The 22,829-nt window shown below is 44.3% G+C and overlaps 1 pseudogene; it reads left to right on the plus strand.

The window, feature by feature from the left end:
* The first annotated feature begins 21,407 nt into the window (after positions 1-21,407).
* LOC124778959 lies at positions 21,408-21,525 on the plus strand (annotated as a pseudogene).
* Positions 21,526-22,829: the final 1,304 nt, after the last annotated feature.

A 22,829-nucleotide genomic window follows, 5' to 3' on the forward strand; every position in this document is an offset into this window, starting at 1 on the left:
CAATCCAGACATGTCAACACATAACAATAGCTCACAATGCACACTCACATCGGAAAATGCATCCATTAGTACAAAATGACACACCATATCATACTACAACCAAAACAAATAATTTTATATCATTCAAGACAAACAGCACAATAGAAAAGGAACTAGAAGCGGCGACAGAAGGAAGATAAATACAGCAGTTCAGCAATATATGAATTAACATGTAATAGCTGCAACTCTAAATATATTGGGATGATGTAAGAAATTTTAACGCCAAGGAACATATAAGGCAATGAAGAGTGAACGTACCCACTGTACATATGTAGAACATCTAATAAAAGAATGTCACAATCACACTGGGATGAAAACAGAAATGGCAGTCTTGTGCAATAACAACAAAAGAAAGGGAATATTCACTCGACAAGAAGAATATTTCATGCAAACAGCTATAGATAAAAATGAAAATATTCTCAATGACTAAAAGAACAATAACTTAAGGAAAATATTCAAACTCATCTACCGTTTACCATTTAAAAAATAATTATATACAAATGCACACACAACACCCCATCTTCCACTCTTTCTCCATTCCTACTCCAGCACCCCACTTCACTCCACTCTTTCCCCCTACAAATCCTATGATGTCTCAGTAAGTCCTAAAGTATGTAAACAAGAACATGTGCAGTTTGCTACAGTACATGTAATTTGTATGGAAGTGCTCAGATGCGACATATCAGTTGGAAGACATCTGTGTTATGTGCATTTGGCACATATAGAACAACAAAAGGATGCACAAAGAGGACATAAAAATGAATATAAGTAAAAAAACACAACCATGTAGTTTGAAACTGAAGTAACTATACTGAAATCAACACAGCTTGTGACATGCACACTACTCACCCCCTTCCCAAACTGATCCAATGCACAACGTGTTGGTGTGTGCAGTGTCGCTACCGAGCAGTGCATATAGAGGGTTTGGGCAGCAACGCAAGTCTATGTATAATGCTATTGAAGTAGCTATACATTGTACAATGTGTACATTTTTTTATTTAGTTACAACATGCACCATTACAATTTTGTAATACTATATGTATGTATCTTGTGTGAGTGTGTGCGTGCATTGTTTGTTTTATGATGATGATGATAAAAGAAGGAAGAGTGGGAAACCAGGTGCTGGCACACAGCCTACTTCTCGTGAATAGCCCCAATGCGACCGCCAGGCTTAATGTCTCCGTCTGACAGTCAGATCACCATCAACAATGTCCACAGTGTCTCACTTCATGAGACGCTGTGAAGAGTTGTGGTATTTAAACCAGGACATTGGTGCAAAGTCTGGTGGTCAGGAACTTTACACCACCACCCATCCTCCCTTGCCAGCTAGATACTGACAGTAAAAACTTTTTCCACCGCCAGGCTTCGAACTGGCTTACTACCATGTCGAGCACCAACTCACTAGCATGAGTTAGCCACCTCAGCCATGGAGGTGGGTTGCAACATGCACACTATGCAACAAATAATGAGGAAATATGGATTGAATACATTGAAGATTGTATAAGCATTGCATACATTACTCTGCATCGTATCACATAGCACATATCAACCAATAAAAGCATTTTGACAAAAATGATGAAGATCAAAAGTCAAAGAGTGAATAGATTTTTCAAAGAGTAAATATTTTTCAAAGAGTAAATATTTTTCCTTAATTCGCGTAAAGTTCTCCAAATCAGTAAGTACCTTGTGCTATACACTTTCTAAAAGCAGCCCATATTCTTGCTCAGGGTTGATGCTATCTCCATACCAAATTCCATGGAAATCGGTTCAGTGGATTGGTTGTGACAACGTAACACAGTTACTATCGCATTGTTAATACTAGTATGGATGAGACTTTGAATTACAACATATATTTTTCTGTAAACCGAATGGCTGCAATAAAGCCTATAAGGTGCTCCAAGCTATGCTCAAGTTACATGCAGACGCTTCAACAAAATTAGTTTAGTAGTTAATGGAGATTAGCGTGTTGAAACAGACAGACAGGCAGACAGTCACGACATGACCGTTTTACAGATTTATTATTCAAGTTCGATCCACGAACGATGGCGGTTCGTGCGTCGAGGCACGGACGGGAACAGCATTGTTGACGATCCGAAGCGACAGTTGCGGTAGGCAAATGCACATGCTTTCCACTTGAAGGAAGCGTGTATCCTTCAGATTATGTGTCTGGCTTGCTTATGCAGAATTTATCATTTATCACCATCATCAGCAATGACAACTCGCCACAAATGAAATATACATTCACTGAACAACTCGCTACGATCACGTTTAATGCTCGCATTAGCTACAGCATTCAGGGCAGAGCGTTCACAACACTGCTGAACGCTCATTGGCTATCGGAGTATGCGTGACGTAGGTGTGCAGAACAAGCCTAAACTCGACCGCCATCGTTCGTGACTCCACCTATACTATCGATAATATAAAAAACGTCGACACATATAAGCAAAAATATCGGTTCTGTTTTGTTCGATAATGAATCCCTCTGGTGGTTGCGCGGAGACTGACGAGATTCGGGTCACTCCTGCGCGTTTCTCTGTCGCAGCCGCCAGACAGGACAGGGCTTTTGTCTGGCGCTCCACGTGGCCAGCCAAACCAGGGGACCGCTATAGCTATGCGGCAGCGGCGGCGGCGGCGCACGCAGGTGGCCCAGGTGGGCGGCGAAACCCGACCTGCGTCCGGGACTGGCACGCCGCGCGCGGCCGGGTTCGCAAATTCCCGGACAGCTTCGCAAATCCTCGGGGCGGCGGGCTGCACCGTGGCAGCCGCGGTATTTGCTCGCCCGCCGCCGAACGGGGCCCCGTGCCGCAGGTTTCTACTGCTGGCCCCGTCTCTGTAAGCGTGCAGTGGTGCTGCGCTTGTTATCAGACTAGCAACCCCTCCGATCCTTTAAGGGCAGTAGGACGTCAAACGGGCCGAAATGGAGCAGGAGAGGCACCACAGGACATTTTAATTTCCACTCTCTATAACTTTACAAATAAATTCATAAAACTTTGTCAGCATGGCAAGGAAGGATTCAGGATTCACACTCGTAGCAGTGGAAGTTCAAAAACATAACAAAATAATGATTTTAACATGTGAAATTTCATCATTTTTTTACTTACCATTGGCTGGATTTGTTGCTATAGGTACACTTTTCTTCGTAAGTAAGAGAGATTCTTCGACGAGTTTTGCACAGCATACAAGTCATACTTGCAGGTGTATGAAACTCTAGAATTTATTTAATTTATTAAAAAAATGAATGAGATGTTTTAAACTTCGTGTTTAGAAACAACTCAAATTTTGTATGGCTGTTCAAATGGCTTTGAGCACTATGCGACTTAACTTCTGAGGTCATCAGTCGCCTAGAACTTAGAACTAATTAAACCTAACTAACCTAAGGACATCACACACATTCATGCCCGAGGCAGGATTCGAACCTGCGACCGTAGCGGTCACGCGGTTCCAGACTGAAGCGCCTTTAACCGCACGGCCACACCGGCCGGCCAAATTTTGTAGTTACGTATCAAATTTTTTACCACAGTTTTTAATAGATTTGGAAAATTCTAGAGTTTTGCCTTAAGGAGTTTGTGTTTAGTAAACAGTGCAAAATTTATCGAAGAATCTCTCTTACTAATGAAGTAAAGTGTACCTATAACAACAAATGTAGCCAATAGAAAGTGAAAAAATGATGAAATTTCACAAGTTAAAAACTTTATTTTCTTATGTTTTTGAGCTTCCATTGCTACGAGTGTGAATCCTGAATTCTTCCTGGTCATGCTGACGCAGTTTTATGAATTTATTTGTGAAAGTATAGACAGTGGAAATTAAAATGTCCTGTGGCGCCTCTCCTGCTCCAAGTCAGCCCATTTGATGTCCTATCCCTTTAAACGGTCGAACGCCCATATACAAAGCAGCTTCAAACGTCTGATTACTTTACAAATGAGTTCATATCTTAAATATTTGACTTTAAGCGTGCAAGAAAGAAAAAGTGTAGTAAAGGTTTGAAATAAGGCTTAAAGTTTGTTGGAAGTCGCTAAGTGGTCTCTTTATGAAACACTGGATGGGTATACTCTCGCTAATTTGCGCTCCATTTTAAGCAAAATTTACTTCTCCACTCGTTCCAATGTTTAAGAAGTCATATCTCCTGAGCTATGTGTCGTACAATGATATAATTTTATAGATAACTTCAGTGATATATGTAGATACTCCATGCTAGGCGTGCTGTGAATAGAATATGTAGTAAAGGAGTAATAATTTAAAACGTCATGCCTGATGGTAAAGTTCCACTGCGTGAACACTAAAAATCGTGTAATCGAAAAACTTTTTTCCTTTCATCATTCTATGAGATTTCAGAGAGAAAATGTTTCCTAAAGGTTTAAAATCACGTGTAGGGTTTGTTGCAAGCTACTAAGTGTTCCCGGTCCCAAATACTGGATGAAGTTATCTGCCCGTCCTCGGTTATGCTGCCGCAAGACAAGCACATAGTTTTTAACTGTAATATTTTTCTTATAGTGTCAGACTTCCAACCTCTTAATGACAAGATTATGTCAGCATTTTAAACTTTCTAAATATGGAATATAAAATTTTTGTTGCCCTTGGAAGCCAATGGATAAGCAACTAGGATAGAGCTTACTATGAGGGCCATTTTTTTCGACCTCCGATCACCCACTTCCAGTAGTTAGCTACACCTTCCAGTTACTTCTCTACACAGTCGCCACTCCAAAGTAGACATCTGTCGTAGCATGGTGCCGTCTTCTTAATACCCTCGCCATAGAAGGCAGCCTCCTGTGCTCTCTGCCAATTCCCTGCGCCGGTCTGTACCTTGTTGTCTGTGCCAAAATATCCTCACTGAAAGCGGTTCAAGTGAGCGAAGAGTACGGCAAGAAAAAGGAATAAAAGTGAGATAGTGTTAATGCTTTCATCCTTCTTTACCTCCTCTGCATTACTGCAGATGACGTGTCACTGAGCACATTTGTACCGTGCATGCAGTACACGTGAGGTGCCTAGTTGTTTCCACTGCCCTGTGCGGAATACATAAGTTCTTGTACACTTCACTAACCTGCTGTCTTCATGATGATGATGTCCCCAGCGCAGAAAACAGCACGCAGGTTGTGGATTCTTTTTCTTGAGGCTGAAATTAACTTCGCAAGGAACTGCTGCAACGAATAAACTATAACTCATTTGGTATGCCACTCGCGTTTTTATTGATATAGACACGAGAAACTATTCTTTATCACAACGTATTGAACATATCTTTCCACAGTCATTATATCTGGCTAAAATAACATGAAATACATCCTGCCACAGACAACATGTCTGTCTACTGGAACCGTCAGAAGTGGAGAATAGAATTACATGAATCAAATACTACTATTACAGACAACATATCTGTACCTAGCAACGGTCGGAGCTGTAGTAAATAAAATTGCATGAAACAAATACTGCTATAACAGACAACATGTCTGTCTACTGGAACGTTCAGAACTGGAGAGCCGGACTGCCCGAGACACTTCGCGCGCCAAGCCAGCAAGGTGCGACCCGAACGCCACCGAAGCGCATCGGCAGTAATATCGTCAGTCTTTCGTTTTAGTAATACTTTGATTTTAATAATTTTGATGTGTCTGATTGATAGCTCGCTGTTGAGAGATGTATATTTAAAAAATGAAGTAATTTGGATGACAGGTTTAATTAATAATAGCAACTAAAGATTAACGTTTTGGCGCCCTACCGCCGAACACAGCAGCCAATCACAGAGCAGCAGCATCATGTAGGCGGTCTTTCTCACGGGAATGGTACCGAATCTAACATCTGTCACCGGTACCTCATCCCACATTGCGTCATCTCTATGCTTCTTGCATCTCCACTGCCCTGGCAATAGCTTCCTATAGCCTCATATGATGGGTGAATAAGCCAGAAATATTACAAGAGATGAAAATCAGAGGGAGCCACGTCCAGGCTGCATAGTAGGCTACCAAACACTTCTCATCGAAAATGCTGAATGAATGGCGCTGTTGCACATGTGGTGTGCGGCCAAGCAAGTTATGAAGAAAATGGTTCAAATGGCTCTAAGCACTATGGGACTTAACATCTGAAGTCATCAGTTCCCTAGAACTTAGAACTACTTAAACCTAACTAATCTAAGGGCATCACTCACGTCCATGCCCGAGGCAGGATTCGAACTTGGGACCGTAGCGGTCGCGCAGCTCCAGACTGAAGCGCCTGTAACTACTCAGCCACACCGGCCGGCCCAAGTCATGAGGGAAAAAAACGCATGACAGTTACGTTATGTGGGCTGCATGAAATCAGGCGGAACCCTTCAAAAGGCACTTCACACTTTGCGGGAGACACTATTGTTCTAAGCATCTTTATGTATCCACTGTGCGCTCAGGATTGAAAATTGCGACGTGGTGCGATTGACGGGCATTTTACAGACACTGCGTAACACGTCTACAAAGAGCTTCATCGGATTTTCACTGTGGTTTTGTAAGTAGGCTGTGTAGGTGTAAGTAGGCTGTTTAGGTTTCTATATTGGTAATGCCACGTAGCGCTCTGTATGAAGAACACTGACTGTGCTGTGTGCAGTCTGTGGCTGGTTGGCATTGTTGTGATATTCGCTATAGTAGTGTTGGGCAGTTGGATGTGAACAGCGCGTAGCGTTGCGCAGTTGGAGGTGAGCCGCCAGCGGCGTTGGATGTGGCGAGAGAGATGGCAGAATTTTGAGAGCGGACGATCTGGACGTGTGTCCATCAGAAAGAGTAAATTTGTAATACTGTATACATGAACTGATATATATATATATATATATATATATATATATATATATATATATATATATATATATATATATATATATATGATGACTTTTGAATATTATTAAAGTAAATAAATTGTTTGTTGTCTATCAAAATCTTTCATTTGCTAACTACGCCTATCAGTAGTTAGTGCCTTCAGTAGTTAGAATCTTTTATTTAGCTGGCAGTATTGGCGCTCGCTGTATTGCAGTAGTTCGAGTAACGAAGATTTTTGTGAGGTAAGTTATTCATGAAAGGTGTAGGTTGTTGTTAGTCAGGGCCATTCTTTTGTAGGGATTATTGAAAGTCAGATTGCGTTGCGCTAAAAAATATTGTGTGTCAGTTTAGTGATGATCAAAATAAATAAAGAGAGAAATGTCTGAGTACGTTCAGTTTTGCTCAGCTGTTTGAAAATCTAATAACGTAAGGGGTTTATCAGCACAGTAATTCATGAATGTTTCTAAGGGGAGGTTTTAGTTTTAATTTCGCGGCCGATATGAGGTTGGAAAAATAATGGACCTCGCAATATAAACAGAAATTACACCTTCATGTGTACATTGTGAACCGCTGAGGACCTGGCGCGGATATAGCATTTGGTTCCGAGGGAAGGTGGGTGGGAGAGGGGGTGGCAGGAGGTTGTTCAGAGTTTGTTTCAATCTCTCTTCTGTTCTCAACTTAACATCACGTTTTCTCCGTTTGTAAAGTGCTACGGATACTTATTGATTATAATTATAACGTTACAACATTGGAAAATGCTTTATTCATCATTTTCATTCACGGATTAGGTTCGAGGAACCTGTTCCAGCCGTATTTCGTTAGATACAATATTTCCTGGGCCGACCTACGTCCAATACTCCTGCAGCGGAAGATATTTTGTTTTGAACCATCCTGGCAGATTGAAACTGTGTGTCAGACAGGCACTCGATACCGGAACCTTAGCTCTTCCGGAAGATACTCTTACTGGGTAGCTACTGAGGCACAATTAACGACTCGCCCTCATAGTTTTACTTCGTTCGCATTGTAGGGGACAGGTATTCGCGAAAGTAGAGCTGTGGCTGGATAGCTCAGACAGTAAGAGCTCCTCCCCCATCCCACAATATGAATGGCACTGGGTTTGAGCTCCAATGCGGCACGCAGTTTATGACAGGAAATTCAAAACAGAACACATTCTGCTGCAGAGTGTAAGATTTATTCTGGAATGTAGGGAGATTTGGATTTTACGTCGCATTAATTGAGAGGTCATTGCGGTTGGTCAAACTCGAATCGGACAAAGAAAATGAAGCATTCCGGCATTTGGACGACCAGTCTGAGATTTGAACAACGCTCCTTGCGAATGCGAATTCAGTGTCTTAAGGGGCTCTCACACGTTCAATAATATTGTCAAATCGCCAATATAATGACCTTCTGAGGGCGCTTATTGATGTATTGCCAGCACTAGAAATACTGGCGAGCAGTATTGATAGCTCTCAAAATATTCTCAGTGTTATCGATGCATACTGAACGTGAGAGGTTAACTATTGACGGTTTGACATTATTCTCCATTCAGATGTTGACAGAGCTTCATGAACCAGCCACATGGCGTTAGTGTGCACTGTTTGTTTTTAGTTTGCCTTCGTACATATCATTAAAAATGGTTCAAATGGCTCTGAGCACTATGGGACTTAACATCTGAAGTCATCAGTCCCCTAGAACTTAGAACTACTTAAACCTAACTAAGGACATCATACACATCCATGCCCGAGGCAGGATTCGAACCTGCGACCGTAGCGGTCGCGCGGTTCCAGACTGAAGCGCCTAGAACCGCTCGGCCACACCGGCCGGCTACATATCATAGCTCAGATTCAATTTCTCGAGTAGTCTTTTAACACAACAGAATTTTGATATACCTATGCAGGGGTAATCATTGTACTCGTATGTACTACTTTAGGATGGTCAACGGAAGATTCTCTATGAAGCTGCATCCTTTATTAATTTGATAATATAGTGCAGGTTGGTGAATTACATAGCAGTTCTGGAAAATGATTCCACATCGAAAAATTCGTCCAATACGTGCACCGATTTGTAAGAGGTCTGCGAAATGCAGGTCAGTTTTTCCAAATTATCACAAAAGGTAAAAAAATATTTTAATTAGCTGAACAAATTCTTCCAAACCAGATATACTGTAATTGGTTCACAGTTTACCATACAATTTTATTAATTGTATTTGCTGATGTTACAAAAGTGAACCTGGAGCATTCAAATGTATTAGCTTCCGCCAGAGATCTCGCAGTTACGTTTATCTCTCGTCAGCAACGATTGTTTCCTCACTAACAGACATTCTTTTCTATTTTATCACCTACCGACGTTAATAATTCGGCGTACTATGCAGAACTGATCCAAAAGTAATTTATAAAATCTTTCAGGAACTTGATTCTGATCTCAGTCAGTAAATTAACATGTGGCAAGTGGTTCCTCTTTTTCAACCATTTCCCGGTCAATTTCCTCTTTCTCTTTGCTTTCTGTTGTTAAAGCTAATATAATCGCAGCACACGCTTTCTTTTGGGTGTTCGACATCATAACCTTGTAAAATCGCGCTGCCAACTGAAAATATTGACAATATTATTGATTGTGTATGAGTTACTTCAATATCTAGAAGCTTTGACAAACCAGTACTGTCAGTAAATATTGAGCCTGTGCAGGTCTTTTCAACAATTCGCTACCATGCTCAGTGGTTCGGTCAAGCTAGCGTCTAGTCTTTCATGACTCAAGACGTCGACGGGACGAGAAATCCCTTTTCCAGTGTCTGTATACATGTACGCCCACTGTTCATACTTTGTCTTATTTTACGTTCTCGGCACTTCTGTCAATGTTGGTCTTTCAAATTACGAGTGGTTCCGTCAGTGCAAATGATGCAGTCGTGCACTAGGCCAGGTCTGTGTCTGCAAAGCTCACAAGAAGGCGCCGTTAGAGAAGAGGAGAAAGACCCTTTGGAAAGGGAAGAATTCCGCAGTTCGCTTTCCTGGAAATCGCATCTAAGGGATTCACACCGCCCCGCCAGAGCGCGGAGGCATTTTACGACGGTGCTAACGCAGTAGCGGCGCGTGAGCGCAGCCAGCCTGCGCCATTAAACTGTGCCTCCTTTGAGCTCGAAATGGTGCGCCGCCAGCGCTTCTGCAGGAACAGGTTTTGCTGGCGACGTCGGTGGATGCTCCAGGGCACAGACAGACAGACCAGACGCTCGTCTGCAAGTGTTGACTGGATCGACTGCATCTGTTGGAGAATTTGCCACTACTTTGCCCGGCACGTCCTTAGAGCATTTGTTTATTTACTTACAACATGCGTGTGGGAGGTGTAGTGTAACATTGTCTTGTATGACGATGAAGGGAGAAGGTGACACCTAGAGCCATCACGTAGCCTACTCCTCGCGAACAGCGCCATGGGGGCTGACAAGTTTAACGTCCCCATCCCAAGGACGGGTCACCATCTAGCGGTGTTACATGTCATCGAGACACTGCGGAGAGGTTTGGTATTTAAACCAGGACACTGGCACAAATGCTTGTGATCAGGAACTTTACGCCACCACCTGCCCTGCCTTTGCCGACCAAATACACCACCAGGATTCGAAACGTCATACTCCCGGGTCAAGCGCCATTGCACAAGCGTGCGTTAGCGGCAACGGCCACGGAGGTTGGTTTCCTTCAGAGCAGTTGAACACAAAGCCTCAGGGGAGAGTCGTAGGACCGTTGCTATTCACAATATATATAAATGACCTTGTGGATAACATCGGAAGTTCGAAAATGGGTCAAATGGCTCTGAGCACTATGGGACTTAACATCTCAGGTCATCAGTCCCCTAGAACTTAGAACTACTTACACCTAACTAACCTAAGGACATCACACACTTTCATGCCCGAGGCAGGATTCGAACCTGCGACCGTAGCGGTCGCGCGGTTCCAGACTGAAGCGCCTAGAACCGTATGCCACCAGCGGCCGGCATCGGAAGTTCACTGAGGCTTTTTGCGGATGATGCTGTAGTATATCGAGGGGTTGTAACAATGGAAAATTGTACTGAAATGCAGGAGGATCTGCAGCGAACGCATGGTGCATGGAATGGCAATTGAATCTCAATGTAGACAAGTGTAATGTGCTGCGAATACACAGAAAGAAAGATCCTTTATCATTTAGCTACAATATAGCAGGTCAGCAACAGGAAGCAGTTAATTCCGTAAATTATGTGGGAGTAGGCATTAGGAGTGATTTAAAATGAAATGACCATATAAAATTAATCGTCGGTAAAGCAGATGCCAGACTGAGATTCATTGGGAGAATCCTAAGGAAATACAGTCCGAAAACAAAGGGAGTAGGCTACAGTACACTTGTTCGCCCAATGCTTGAATACTGCTCACCGGTGTGGGATCCGTACCAGATAGGGTTGATAGAAGAGATAGAGAAGATCCAACGGAGTGCAGCGCGCTTCGTTTCAGGATCATTTAGTAATCGCGAAAGCGTTACGGAGATGATAGAAAAACTCCAGTGGAAGTCTCTATAAGAGAGACTGTCAGTAGCTCGGTACGGACTTTTGTTGAAGTTTCGAGAACATACCTTCACCGAGGAGTCAAGCAGTATATTGCTCCCTCCTACGTATATCTCGCGAACAGACCATGAGGATAAGATGAGAGAGATTAGAGCCCATACAGAGGCATACCGACAATCTTTCTTTCCACGAACAATACGAGACTGGAATAGAAGGGAGAACCGAAAGAGGTACCCTCCGCCACACACCGTCAGGTGGCTTGCGGAGTATGGATGTAGGTGTAGAGAAAGCGGCAAATACCGCAATAGCGAAAGGGGTTTCGGTCCGCCTCAGTCAAGCGTAATATTCAAACAAAACTGCCGCACAGCCAGATGGATGTTCCGAGCAGACATGTGACATCAGTTATTCGAACGAATATGTTCCTGGGAAAAACATTCTGCCTTGAGCGAACACAATTTTCACCGGCACACGTATCAGCGACATTTCACCAGCGCCTTTGGCTTCATTTTATTTTCATACCTAGCGACCAGCCCTAGTCTCGCACGGGTAGCACTAATAAGAGGACCACTCGGCAGTCGCACTTCTTTTAATTTTTTAAATTCATGGTTTGTATACTTCAGAACTAAAATACTCATCCCTCAAAAGCAACTCTCATAAATACTCGAGAAAATTGACGTTCAAATTTTCCGACTATCCTTAATACACTCCTGGAAATTGAAATAAGAACACTGTGAATTCATTGTCCCAGGAAGGGGAAACTTTATTGACACATTCCTGGGGTCAGATACATCACATGATCACACTGACAGAACCACAGGCACATAGACACAGGCAACAGAGTATGCACAATGTCGGCACTAGTACAGTGTATATCCACCTTTCGCAGCAATGCAGGCTGCTATTCTCCCATGGAGACGATCGTAGAGATGCTGGATGTAGTCCTGTGGAACGGCTTGCCATGCCATTTCCACCTGGCGCCTCAGTTGGACCAGCGTTCGTGCTGGACGTGCAGACCGCGTGAGACGACGCTTCATCCAGTCCCAAACATGCTCAATGGGGGACAGATCCGGAGATCTTGCTGGCCAGGGTAGTTGACTTACACCTTCTAGAGCACGTTGGGTGGCACGGGATACATGCGGACGTGCATTGTCCTGTTGGAACAGCAAGTTCCCTTGCCGGTCTAGGAATGGTAGAACGATGGGTTCGATGACGGTTTGGATGTACCGTGCACTATTCAGTGTCCCCTCGACGATCACCAGTGGTGTACGGCCAGTGTAGGAGATCGCTCCCCACACCATGATGCCGGGTGTTGGCCCTGTGTGCCTCGGTCGTATGCAGTCCTGATTGTGGCGCTCACCTGCACGGCGCCAAACACGCATACGACCATCATTGGCACCAAGGCAGAAGCGACTCTCATCGCTGAAGACGACACGTCTCCATTCGTCCCTCCATTCACGCCTGTCGCGACACCACTGGAGGCGGGCTGCACGATGTTGGGGCGTGAGCGGAAGACGGCCTAACGGTGTGCGGGACCGTAGCCCAGCTTCATGGAGACGGTTGCGAATGGTCCTCGCCGATACCCCAGGAGCAACAGTGTCCCTAATTTGCTGGGAAGTGGCGGTGCGGTCCCCTACGGCACTGCGTAGGATCCTACGGTCTTGGCGTGCATCCGCGCGTCGCTGCGGTCCGGTCCCAGGTCGACGGGCACGTGCACCTTCCGCCGACCACTGGCGACAACATCGATGTACTGTGGAGACCTCACGCCCCACGTGTTGAGCAATTCGGCGGTACGTCCACCCGACCTCCCGCATGCCCACTATACGCCCTCGCTCAAAGTCCGTCAACTGCACATACGGTTCACGTCCACGCTGTCGCGGCATGCTACCAGTGTTAAAGACTGCGATGGAGCTCCGTATGCCACGGCAAACTGGCTGACACTGACGGCGGCGGTGCACAAATGCTGCGCAGCTAGCGCCATTCGACGGCCAACACCGCGGTTCCTGGTGTGTCCGCTGTGCCGTGCGTGTGATCATTGCTTGTACAGCCCTCTCGCAGTGACCGGAGCAAGTATGGTGGGTCTGACACACCGGTGTCAATGTGTTCTTTTTTCCATTTCCAGGAGTGTATGTTAAAGCCAGATCGGTTTTTCTCTCCAAGCGCCTATGATTCTGGCACAATTTGTCTCTCTACAGGGGGTGGCTGTGGGGGTGGAGGAGGGGGGGGGGAGGGTCTCAGACGGACCCTTTGACGTTTTACTCGCGTATGTGTCGATGTCACACCTCTTCATGATCACGCCACAAGAGTACATGAAACGGCGGCTCTGAAAAAGAGTAACCACCCGTGCCTGCTTCAGATAGCGTTCATATTTCGTCGAATGGTTTTGAATCGTTCCTGCCGGCCGGAGTGGCCTGGCGGTTCTAGGCGCTACAATCTGGAACCGCGCGACCGCTACGTCGCAGGTTCGAATCCTGCATCGGGCGTGGATGTGTGTGCTGTCCTTAGGTTCGTTAGGTTCAAGTAGTTCTAAGTTCTAGGGGACCGATGACCTCACAAGGGAACCTCCCCATCGCACCCCCCTCAGATTTAGTTATAAGTTGTCACAGTGGACAGGCCTTAAAAAACTGAACACAGATCAATTGAGAAAACAGGAAGAAGTTGTGTGGAACTGTGAAAAAATAAGCAAAATATGCAAACTGAGTAGTTCATGGGAAGATATGCAACATCAAGGACACTCAGAACGAAAGAGCGCCGTGGTCTCGTGGTAACGTGAGCAGCTGTGGGACGAAAGGTCCTTGGTTCAAATCTTCCATCGATTAAAAAGTTCAATTTTTTTTCAGTTTATGTGACAAACTCTTATGTTTTCATCACTTTTTTGGAAATGGTTATCACATCCACAAGAAAACCTAAATCGGGCAAGGTAGAAGAATCTTTTTACCCATTCGCCAAGTGTACAAGTTAGGTGGGTCGACAACATATTCCTGTCATGTGACGCACATGCCGTCACCAGTGTCGTATAGAATATATCAGACGTTTTTTCCTGTGGAGTAATCGGTTGACCTATGACCTTGCTATCAAATGTTTTCGGTTCCCATTGGAGAGGCACGTCCTTTCGTCTACTAATCGCACGGTTTTGCGATGCGGTCGCAAAACGCAGACACTAAACTTATTACAGTGAACAGAGACGTCAATGAACGAACGGACAGATAATAACTATGCAAAAATGAAGAAAGTAAAATTTCCACTCGAGGGAAGACTTGAACCAAGGACCTCTCGTTCTGCAGCTGCTCACGCTACCGCGGGACCACGCCGCTCCTGAGCACCCAGTCTCCATAATATTGTCTATGTGGCCCATGGAATACCCAGTTTGTATATTTTGCTTATTTTTTCACAGTTCCACACAACTTCTTCCTGTTTTCTCAATTAATCAGTGTTCAGTTTATCAAGGCCTATCCACTGTGCCAACTTATAACTAAATCTGAGGGGGGTGCGATGGGGAGATTCCCTTGTCAGAAGTTAAGTCTCATAGTGCTCAGAGCCATTTGAACAATTTTTTTTTAACGGTTGCTAGCGATTCCACCCTGTACATCAGAGGAAAAACTGCGGTCGCACTACACTTCACAGCGGTGCGGTCACTTTCAGCGTGGTTGCTGGCCCTCGATGTCCTTACAGGACTGAATCGTCCAGCAGCTGTCAACAAAGATTGTTAAGGAGTCGCTCTGTTGCTCATCACACGCGAACTATCGTTATCGACCTCGAAAGGTGTGGATCTGTGCCCCAAGGAAAGAAGCGGTTTTATTGAAGCACTGTATGCCTTTTCGTGTCGATTCTGTACGGCGGTGTCTCTGAAATGTTTTCCTCGGTCACCCGAAAGAAAATCACGAGATTCCAACGCTGGGTGTCGCGGTTCTGACCTCCATCGCAGAGGCGGCAAAGGAAGGGGTGAAATGTGGGTAAGATGGGGTGTGTCAGTGGGACATCATTGACGATTTTTACACCTCTCACGAACTTCTGAGCTCTGGTCATTTTTACGCGTGTGTGTACACCTTGATGTAAGAAGCATCGCCGAGCCCGGGGGTGACGTCGTAGGCGCCAAGCTTTTGCACCATGACAGAGGAAGGTTGTAGCCACCCATGAGCCAAATTTCAAACTTCTTCGTCGCGCTAAGAGACAACCAGCGGGTTTCGAAAAACAATACATGACGGATGAAACAAGAACTAGATAAAATGCAAATACAGGCAGAGAGGTCATTCCTGGCCAAGAGAAGTCTAGTACTATCTAAAAGCAGCCGTAATTTGAGGAAGAAACTCTGAGAATGTACCTCTCGAGCACAGCATTGCATGGTTGTGAATCGTGGACTGTGGGTAAACCGGAAAAGAGAAGAATCGAGGCGTTTCATACGTGGTGTTACGGAAGAATATTAAGAGGCTGGATGGTATAAGAAATGAGGAGGTTGCACGCAGGATCGGCGAGAATATGAACAAGTGGAAAACATCGACAAGAAGAAGGGATAGGCTGATAAGACATGTATTAAGACAACAGGGAATAAGATGCGTGGTACTTGAGTGAGCTGTAGACGGCAAAAATAGAGATTGTAATATATCCTACAAATAATTGAGGACGTATCGCGAAACTGCTAGTCTGAGATGAGGAGGTTAGCACAGGAGAGAAACTGGTTGCAGGTGGCGGCACCGATGCTTCAGTTGTGCTGCTCAGTGTAGATTTTTACTTAAGATTTCACAGTCTTCATTAACCTTAAAAGGAAACTTCGATAGCTGAGCCAGCAAAAAGCCAGTAAAGCTATTAAAAAAGAAAAGTGATCATTCCTGTTGAAGATGCACTCACTTCGATTGCAAACCATTTCCCTCCAGATATCGTCCTATTTTTCTGACACACATTGAACGCAACATTTATTTTACAACAGTTTCTCGACTGGTTTGATGCCGCCTGCCACCAGTTTCTCTCCTGTGCCAACCTCCTCATCTCAGACTAGCAGTTTCGCGATACGTCCTCAATTATTTGTAGGATATATTACAATCTCTGTCTATTTTTGGCGTCTGCAGCTCACTCAAGTATCACGCTGTTGTCTTAATACATGTCCTATCATCCTGTCCCTTCCTCTTGTCGATGTTTTCCACTTGTTCATATTCTCGCCGATCCTTCGGGCGACCTCCTCATTTCTTATCCCATCCACCCTCCTCATTTTCAATATTCTTCCGTAACACCACATATGAAACGCTTCGATTTTCTTCTTTTCCGTCTTACCCTCAGTCCACGACTCGCAACCATGCAATGCTGTGCTCCAAACGTACATTCTTAGAAGTTTCTTCCTCAAATTACGGCCGCTGTTAGATAGTACCAGACACCTCTTGGCCAGGAATGACCTCTTTGCCTGTGGTAGTTTGCATTTTATCTGCTTCTTGCTTGAACCGTCATGTATTGTTTTGCTTCCAAGGTAGAAGAATTCCTTCAATTTATCGTCTTTGTACTCCCCAATTATAATGTTAATTTTATCGCTCATTTCATTTCTGCTACACCTCATGACTTCCGTCTTCCGTCGGTTTACTTTGAAAGCATAATTTGCACTCTTCATACTGTTCATTCCATTCAATAGGCCCTGCGATTCTTCCTCACTTTTACAGAGGTTAGTGGTAAACATTATAAAAAGACTAATGAATGGTGGTGAGGTCACCTTTCTCACCGGCCGTGAACTGTTTTTTCGTCGAGAATTTCGAAGACCATGTCGTAAATAATGCTGCCACTATGCTCGTTCTGTTGTCATCACTATGTTGATGGTTCAAAAATGGTTCAAATGGATCTGACCACCATGGGATTTAATTTCTGAGGTTATCAGTCCACTAGAACTGAGAACTACTTAAACCTAACCAACCTACGGACATCACACACATCCAGGCCCGAGGTAGGATTTGAACCTGCGACCGTGGCGGTCGCGCGGTTCCAGACTGTAGCGGCTAGAACTGCTCGGCCACTCCGGCCGGCTGTTGATGGTACCTTTGCTATTTGGCCTCATGGAAAGGAATCATGACAACAATTCGTCCCAACATAAAGTTCACTGAGGAAATCGAGAAGGAAGTAAAGCTATCCTATTTAGACGTTCTAGTTGAGCGGAAGCTAGAGGGTCGGCTCGGCAACTCGATGTATCGTAAACCGATCCACATACACTGTTATATCAGCGGGCGCACTTTCCATCTTTCTACCCAAAAGGGAACTGTCCCAAATACTCTGACACCTAGAGTTAGAAGCATATCGGACGAGAACAGACTCGGCGCCTAAATAAACCGTCTAACCTGACGTATGTGTATACACAGAATGGCTATCAGAACCATGAAATAAAGTCCGCTCTCTCGGTAAAACGCAAATTCAAGTCCACTCAACTAAGATAACAAGATGAGCACATGAGGTTTTTTCCGTTCGTTCCGTGAGCAACAAACTGTTAACTTGGACGAATCTTAAACAGACATGGAATTAGGGTAAGTGGTTTTTTACATGTGGCATACACGCTCACTAACATTTTTTTCCTTTAGTCTGTGGCACGTGTTACTAGGAATTAATTTTAATATATGATGAACGATTGAAAAAACTGCGACGAGCCGCTTCTGAATAATAATTTATTTTGGCTTTAAGTTTTCAGACTTGTTTTCTTATATTCAGACTAGGTCGAAATAAAACAGTTAGGCTGGCGACCCAAACGAACGTGAATGCGAAACACCTGGTTTTGGAGACAGACTGATCTGTAGCTTAGTGCAAGGTTAGGTTGGTATGTGACTGGCACATATGACTTAAAGAGGCCAACGAACGTGAAAGATAAAAACCTCGTTGTGGGGACAGACTGATCTCCAACGTAGCCCAGGTCTGGGTTAGGTTGCAAGTGATCGGCTATATGTGACTTGACGAAGCCAAAACTGTGAAAGCAAAAAGGCTGATTTTGTGAGAGCAAACTGACATGTAGCTTACTCGGAGGCGTAGGCTAGGTTGGAAGGTGACATGAAAGCCAACTAATATGAAAGCAAGTGACTTGTTTAGGGAGGCAGATTGATCGGGTGCCCATTTGTATGTGACTAGACGAAGCCAACGAATGTGAAAGCAGGAAGTCTGGTTGTGAGGACGGGCTGATCTGTAGCTTAGGCCCAAGTCTAAGTTAGGTTGGAAGATAACCATTCATATGTGAGTTGAGGAAGTCAGCGGATGTGAAATCAAATGACTTTTTTGTGGAAGCAAGCTGAACTGTCACTTAGCCCGAGGTGTATGTTAGGTTGGAAGGTGACCATTTGTATGTGACTAGACGCAGCCAACCAATGTGAAAGCAGAAAAGTCTTAAGTGTCTTGGTCTTTTCAAAAATGTCACAAGGTCGAAATGTCCCAGTAGGCTGGGAGTGGACAGAGGTGATCCTCATCATCATCATCATCATCATCATCATCATCATCATCATCTTGGACAGTTTCCAGCCTCTGGCCGGGTCTGTTTGGAACATAAGCCTCTCCATCGCCTTTTGTCTTGCCACCATTTCTCTGTCTTCACCTTGTTCCAGTCTTCTCTTTTCTTGTGGACGCATTCCTCCCCTCCTATCAGCCATCTTTCTCTCGTTCTTCCTCTTGGTCTCTTTCCTTCCGGTTCCATGTGTGTCCTCCTGGGTATCCTCTTCTCCTCCATTCGCTTAACATGCCCATACCATCTCAGACTTGATTTCTCTATCTCCTCCTGTAATGGTTCCACCTTCATTAACTCTCTGATCCTCTCATTTCTTAACCTATCACCTTTGTCACTCCAATACTGTTCCTCAAGAATTTCATCACACTAGCTTGTACTTTGCTTTCCTCTCTTCCTTTCCTAACCCAGGTTTCGGAAGCATATGTCAGGGTCAGGACATAGTACGACCGGTATATAACCATTTTACTGATTTGGGGTACATCCTGGCTCCATAACAGGCTTCTGACACACTTCCGAAATGCTTCTGCTTTTCTCCCCCGCTCGTTTACTTCTCTGTCGTTTTTTCCATCTTCTTGTATCAGGCTTCCTAGGTACTTGAAACTCTCCACTCTCCTCAATCTTTCCCCAACAATTGTTATTCCAGTTGTTCCTTTCGCCTTCGTTCTTGTTGTGATAATCATCTCACTCTTACTTATACTAAATTTCATTCCATATTCTTGCATTGTTCGTTCCCATGCGTCCAACTGCTCTTGTACTTCCTCCTCCTTATTCCCCCAAGTCATCAGATCATCTGCATCATTAGGTGATCCTAATGGGGAATATTTGGGAGTTACCTTCCAGATCTGGCATTCAACTGATAACCAAGGCAACCTCCGAAAAATCTTGGTCGGTAGCGGTGATTGGGGTTATTTTCATTTATCAGCTGTCCCAGGCAAAAATGTAAATTTAGTGACATCTGCGTGACTCAGTAAGTTCTTCGACAATCAATTGCTTTTCTGCAAGATTCGCAGGAGAGATTCTGTAAAGTTTGGAAGGTAGAAGACGAGGTACTGGCAGAAGTAAAGCTGTGAGGACGGGACGTGAGTCGTGCTTGGGTAGCTCAGATGGTAGAGGACTTGCCCGCGAAAGGCAAAGGTCCCGAGTTCGAGTCTCGGTCCGGTACACAGTTTTAATCTGCCAGGAAGTTTCATATCAGCGCACACTCCGCTGCAGAGTGAAAATCTCATTCTGGAAACAGCCCCCAGGCTGTGGCTAAGCCATGTCTCCGTAATATCGTTTCTTTCAGGAGTGTTAGTTCTGCAACGTTCTCAGGAGAGATTCTGTAAAGTTTGGAAGGTAGGAGACGAGGTATTGGCAGAAGTAAAGCTGTGAGGAGGGGCGTGAGTCGTGCTTGGGTAGCTCAGACGGTAGAGCACTTGCCCGCGAAAGGCAAAGGTCCCAAGTTCGAGTCTCGGTCTGGCACACAGTTTTAATCTGCCAGGAACTTTCATGTAAAATATAGACAGGTTTTTTCTTGAACTTTATTGCATTGACTAAGTGGAAGTTAGTTGAACTAATAAGTGGGTATAATTTAGCCTTACCATTAAGGCTTTTAAAATAATATCACATTTACGGGCCTGGAAGAGGATTCACCGAACCACCTTCACGCTAATTCGCTATCACTTCACTCTTGAACAGCGCACGGAAAAAAACAAGCAGACATATCTTTCCGCGCAAGTCCCGATTTCTCTCACTTTATTATGATGATCGTTTCTCTCTATTTACGTCGGCGTCAACAAAAGGTTTTTGCATTCGGAGGGGAAATTTGGTGATTTAAACTTCGCTAGAAGATCCCGCCGCAACGGTAAACGTCTTTGTTTTAATGATTTCCACACCAAATCCCGTATCATATCCTTGACCCTCTCTGTCCTATTTCTCGACAATACAAAATGTGCTACACTTTTCTGAACTTTCTCGATGTACTCCGTTAATCCCGTCTGGTAAGGATCCCACACCATGCAACAGTACTCCAAAAGAGGATGTACAGGCGTAGTATAGCCAGTCTTTAGTAGATCTGTTGGGTTTTCTAAGTGTTCTACCAATAAGACATAGTTTTTGGTTCACCTTCCCCACATTTTCTGCGTGTTCTTTCCAATTTACAGGACTTCCAAAGGTTTGTTAAACTATGACTCTAATACTGGATCTGTTATGTCTTCCGTATCGACTCCTGTTTATTCTTCTATCACGCCATCAGACGATTCCTCTCACTTGTAGAGGCTTTCAGTATACTCTTCCAATCTACCCGTTCAACTCTGGAATTGCTCTTGTACACTTAATGTTGACGCATTTGCTTTTAATTTCACCAAATGTTGTTTTGATCTTTCTTTACTTTGAATCAGTCCTTTAGACGACCATTTATTTTTCAATGTCTTCCCATTTTTTCTTTAGCCATTTTGCCTTGGCTTCCTTGTCATCTATAGCTGCCAGTTTCGGTGAACGAATGCCCAGGTATCACTATTCTTCATTGTTGACTATTTCTTGGTAGTCTTCGTTTGTATGTCGTCCAGGCGATGGGTTAACAACAAGACGTTTATTTTGTGAACGAGGTACAGTGATGTTGAACTGTCTGCGTAATTCACTATTGTTATTAAAAAATACGAGGCAACGGCCTTGCCGCAGTGGATACACCGGTTCCCGTGAGATCACCGAAGTTAAGCACTGTCGGGCGTGGTCGGCACTAGGATGGGTGAACCTCTAGGCCGCCATGTGCTGCTGCCATTTTTCGGGGTGCACTCAGCCTCGTGATGCCAATTGAGGAGCTACTCGACCGAATAGTAGCGACTTCGGTCAAGAATACCATCTTACGACCAGGAGAGCGGTGTGCTGACCCCACGCCCCTCGTATCCGCATCCTCCTCTGAGGATGACACGGCGGTCGGATGGTCCCGGTAGGCCTGAAGACGGAGTGCTTTATTATATAATACGATGGTCTAGTGAAATAGTAATGGGCGATGATGTCGACATACGCTGCGATCCGTTTGTGGACACAAAGGAGCTGTTGTTACATTTGCTAGCACTATATGATTCTCAGTAGAGGAACACGTCGCCGCGTGCAAAATTTGTGGACAGTATGTATCGTAATTAGCTGTGAAAATTGACATGTTTGAAAGCATACGACAATAGAAGTGAAAATTTCCAAAAAATGTAGGACCACAAACTAAGTGTTTGCGAGATAACTGCGAATATGTGGTTACGAGTTGCCACTGACTTCAGTATCAGATGTCGTAGCTGATATAAATGTGTTTGTAGCATAAACTTTCCGATTAAATTTCGATCTAATTTAGCTGGAATTTCACCTTAGCAAGAGGTACAACGCTACTTGAGCTCGTTAGATCTGTACAATTTACTAGTGAGTTTTCTTCACATGTAACGTACTGCTTATCCAGTAAACAGTGTCTTGCTTTTGACAGAACAGGATTAAAATGTGCCATTTTTAAACTAAAAAATAAGAGAAATTTTATATTTTCATTCTTTTCAATCTAATACATAGCACGTTTTTATTAAAGCTGGAAGCTATGTAATGGACTGCAGCTTTCACACTAGTATATCCAGTGGCTGAATACTGTGTCCCAGTATGGCAACACAGTACTCATACAGAGAAACTAAACATCCATTTGAATGAATCAATGAGAATTATTATGAGTACATTAAAATCCACACCGATCCCTTGGCTGCACACGAGCATTAACATTCCACGACCTGAATTGCAACGCCAAGAAACAACCAGTCGAAAATAGAGGAAGCTGCATTACCCCAACTGCCCTGAAACCTTCCAGTTGATACAGTCTTAAAGGATCCTCCTCCAGACCGCTTGATGTCACGCACTCCACTGTGGCATAGTGGAGGCCACAACAAGATGTATGACATTAAAGAAAAGTGGTCCAAGAGATTGGAAAGCTGCAGCAATAAAACATCAATGTGTTGAAGATCCATCTACCAGCCTACCAGATTTGATCTGAAGAGAAGTGACTGGACAAGACTGAATAGGATAAGAACCGCCTATGCCAGGTGCCATGATCTTAT

This window comes from Schistocerca piceifrons, chromosome 2, assembly GCF_021461385.2.
Source record: "Schistocerca piceifrons isolate TAMUIC-IGC-003096 chromosome 2, iqSchPice1.1, whole genome shotgun sequence".
Taxonomy (NCBI): domain Eukaryota; kingdom Metazoa; phylum Arthropoda; class Insecta; order Orthoptera; family Acrididae; genus Schistocerca; species Schistocerca piceifrons.